The sequence below is a fragment of the Sparus aurata genome, chromosome 24, assembly GCF_900880675.1.
Source record: "Sparus aurata chromosome 24, fSpaAur1.1, whole genome shotgun sequence".
Classification (NCBI taxonomy): Eukaryota; Metazoa; Chordata; class Actinopteri; order Spariformes; family Sparidae; genus Sparus; species Sparus aurata.
The window spans coordinates 1,499,288-1,503,414 of NC_044210.1; the positions used below are offsets into that span (position 1 = coordinate 1,499,288).

At 46.0% G+C, this 4,127-nt stretch overlaps 1 long non-coding RNA gene across 2 annotated transcripts; it reads right to left on the reverse strand.

Annotated features, from left to right (window-relative positions):
- Positions 1–536: 536 nt before the first annotated feature.
- Positions 537–1,981, reverse strand: LOC115576811 (uncharacterized). 2 transcript variants are annotated; one of them, XR_003982945.1, is made up of 3 exons: positions 1,703–1,981; positions 940–1,141; positions 537–642 (listed from the first exon to the last, which is right to left on the reverse strand). It is a non-coding gene; the product is annotated as an uncharacterized LOC115576811 (long non-coding RNA). The 2 variants fall into 2 exon arrangements; XR_003982944.1 differs by lacking the exon at positions 537–642 and having other exon boundaries at positions 866–1,141.
- Positions 1,982–4,127: the final 2,146 nt, after the last annotated feature.

The window sequence follows — 4,127 nt, forward strand, 5'->3', positions numbered from 1 at the left end:
TGTTTAAGCTCTCGTCGTAAGGTGTTATCTCCAACCTGCTCAACAAACTGATCCCGCAACAAAACCTCAGCATTAGGCATTCTGGTCGGTGCACGCTGCTTAACCCTTTCCATGAGACTCATCAAGGCGAGGGAGAATTCCAGCAACGTTTCTCCCTCATGTTGCTTTCTGGAGAAGAAAGCCTCTTGTAAGGCTACATAGGATTCAGAGCAGCCATAGAGTTCCTGAAGTATAGCAATTATCCTAGCTGGATCCCCACGCTCTACACTGGGGCGGTATTTAACCTCCTCACGTGCTTCCCCCTCTAGATGATCGAAGAGAAAGAAAGCCTGATCAACTTGGGATAAATGACGGGCCCTCATACATGCCTGCACTTCCTCAACCCATTCAACCAGCGCTATCCCTGATCTTCCTCTGAACATAGGACAATTCCTGTCACGAGGCACAAACACCAACCTCTCTGCTACAGGGATACTGGCAATAGGGACCGCTGATCAGGTTGAAGGTATGGCACTAGGGGCGGGTCCAGCACGGGCCTGCTCTTGACGTAGCTTCTCATTGTCCGCTTTCAACTGTGCAACCAGGTCTCGCAGCTCTTGCAATTCCTCCTCCATGAGTGCAGATTTGAATAAAGAACCGCTGCTGCTTTGTACAAATCAAAAGAAAAAAAACAATGAAACACACGTCTCTGCCTTTTACTACAGTAACTATCCTGCCGACAACGCCAAGTTTGTGGCAAGGAGGAGGTGAAAAGAAAGGAAAAATACTAAAAGCTCAACAACGCCACCCTGGGAATTTCACCCAGAGCATTATTTTCTTACGCAAGGCACACAGGTTCGTAGTTATTTAAAGGCGAGAGACGTGGTTCAAAGTTTTAAAATGCATTTTATTTTAATATATTCTTAAAAATCAATTAACTCATTCACACAAAAGACAAACCTAATCAGGGCTGAGGCCGAAGTGGATGGACGAAGGCTAGTGCAGGGGAGGAATCCACCAAAATAAAGAAACAAACTTAAGTCACCGGGCACACGTGGCAGACACACTCTCAGTGAAGAAAAACCCACTCCAAGGGACACAGCAAGACAAGAGAGGATGCCACCACCAGGTCACCAGCAACGCCACCACCGGCCTACAGCAACTGAAAAGGGAGGAAACAACAAATTAGTGGGGTCACACACACACACACACACACACAAAATGAAAGAAAACCTAACAAAACCATAACAGACAGACCCCTTCCCTAAAATCACAATATATCACTTAACTGCTGATATAACCAAAAAAAAAGAAAGAAAACAAAACTCAGTTACCAAATTCAATTAACGAGATTTACAAAATAGATTTACATAAACAGAATCCAAAATTAACTCAAACACACACTCAAAAATAATGAAACAGGATCCACACATTGATACACTCATTCACATAAGGGGCACCAGTCCCCAGTAAAACAGATAGTCTGGCCCAGCAGCGTGCGGCCGACCAACTGTCCTGTACAAGCCGACACTTCCGATGACCGCAGGACAACACCGTACGGCATGCAGCAGCAGCAAATATGAACGAGATGAACGTAGTAAACAAGCTCAAAGCAGCAGCGGCCCAGGGAGGTGGCTACAGTAACACCTAATTAAGGAAAACCATCATTAGCATTGGCTAAGTTAAAATGATGAGGTTATGCATTAACGTATAGGCTACATACCTTTTTAGTAGCACAGACACTCACACACTCATGAGAGGAGGGAGGGAGAAAGGACTCCAGGCAGCCGCCAGCATTTACCTGTGACCACACTAGCATTAGCCACCTAGCAGCATCAACCACAACGGAGAGAGAGAGATGACACTCACCACCGCCAAACAATCACAGCGGCGCACACGGACAGGAAGCACACAGCAGCACACGATCGCCCTACAACACAACACAAATGCCTAAAACATAATGATCGAAATAAAACGAGCAGCGAGGTGAAGCAGCGTGCAGCCATACCTGTCGCGCACACAACCGCCGACCCGGAAATGATGAGAGGACGAACCGGTGGGCAGACTACCGCTTTTATACTGGCCCACCCCAATGCATAGCGGAAACCATAGTAACCAAATGTAAACAAAGGGCAAGAGGGGAAACAAGACAAAATGCTTATCCTGCTACACAAGGTTAAAAACAGTCTTAGTGCAACATAAACATTTGGAAACGTCCTAAGTCCATGTCTCTCAAGAGCTTGCAGCAGCTGTATAAGTGAAGTCTCATTGTGCACAAAGTGCTTGAACTGAAAAAGTTCGTCTGACAAGGAACCATCCAGATCTGTTGGATAAGTGGAGCACAGCTTAGCAGCTCTTTCACGCACATCACAATCATTGCAGTCCCTCTCAAACAAAACTCCAAAGAGGTCACACACGTGTGTAGGCTTCGATGCGCTTGGATAGGCACAAACAAAGTCTGTCAGTGATGACATAATATGTTTCAACCTCAAATCTCTGACTACTATCAGTAAAAGCTACTTTGCTGTCATCCCCAGACTCGTCTGCAAATTGCTTTCTTTTTCTCATACATCGGGTGTCAAACTGGTAGTTCTGTGTGGCACTAACAGTGCGTGCGGATTCTTCGAGCTCTGCAAACTGTTCACGTGGAGTGCCAAAATATGAAAGCAGTGACCGCAAAAGGCCAAGGGCAGTAGCTAAATCCATATCGTTTTTTTGGAGTTGGTCACTTGTTGCCTTAAATCTATGCAGTACCCAGTCCCACAATTTAGTCATTATCACTGTCTCAAGTTTATCAAGTTTTGCGACCAATGCAGCAACTTCGAGTTTGGTTTGTGTTTTTTCATCACAGTCTGAAGCTATTTTGATTAAGGTATCTCTGATTGCCCCGTAATTTTCATTGAGAGCTTTTGTGGAGTCTGCTCTGCAACTCCATCGAGTGGTGCTGAGGGATTTTAGAGTGTATCTAATGTAATGTTTGCTGTTATGGAAAACTGTATTCCAGCGATGTGTTGATGCGCTGCAAAATGTATACAAGGACTGCAACAGTTCAAAAAAAGAGTTAACCTCCTCACAGCAATTATCAATGCAGTTAACACCTACAAGGTTCAGTGAATGGGCAGCACATGGTGACATATTGCTAGCGTTATCGAAACTTTGGCCACGACAGTTTGACAAGTCTAACCCCAAGCCTCGCACCATTTCTATCACACATTCAGCTAGGCTGGCACCTGTATGGCTGTGGATGGGCTCAAACCCAATGAATCGTTCCACTACTCTGCCATCTGCACTGACAAAACGAAAAACAAATGTGAGCTGATCTATGTGTGCTAAATCTGGTGTTGAATCAACGATTACAGAGAAATACTTAGCATGTCTGATTTCCTCTGCTATCACTTGCTTAGTTTTGTCACCCATTACTGAAATAAATTCTTCACACACAGTTGAGGACAAGTACGATGGTTTACCTCTACCCTTATTGCCATGTTTCTCAAGGTGCTCCTTTAAGAAGGGGTCAAACTCCGCTATCAGTTCAAGCAGTCCCAAATAGTTCCCATTGTGCGCGGAGCCCAGCAGTTCGTTGTCACCTCGAAATGGCAGTCCTCTCGCTCCCAAAAATGTAATGACGGTCCAGTATTGCTGTTCTGCCTCACACTGTCGGGCAAGAGAAGTGTCAACTCTGCATGCGTATTTAGACCTGTGTAATAAAGACAGCATGTTTTGTCTGTGTTCTGCACTCTTTTCATGATCACTAATCCTCTCTGGATGTTTCCAATCACAGAACCCGCTAATAAATGCATGCTTTTGGGATGACAGGAGTTTGCAGGCATAGCAATAGACTGATCCAGCTGATGGCGAGTAAAGAAAGCCATTCCCTTGGCACAATTTGATTGTTTGGGAGACGGCAATGGAGCAGATCGTTGGTGAGGGAGCGTGTCCTACTCCCAAGTCCGGACTCTCTCACCGATGCAAGATACTTGGCAGCCCGGTTCTGGAAAGCTGCAGGTCCTAGGAAGATCGCCTCTTCCCGGAGCGGCTCCGTTACCGGCCCCCACAGTGCAGGATCCCCAGGGAGTAGAGGCGTTGAGGTACAGGGGCTGCTCGCAGACTCTACAAGCGGTTCATATGGCGGTGAGACTCGAGACCCA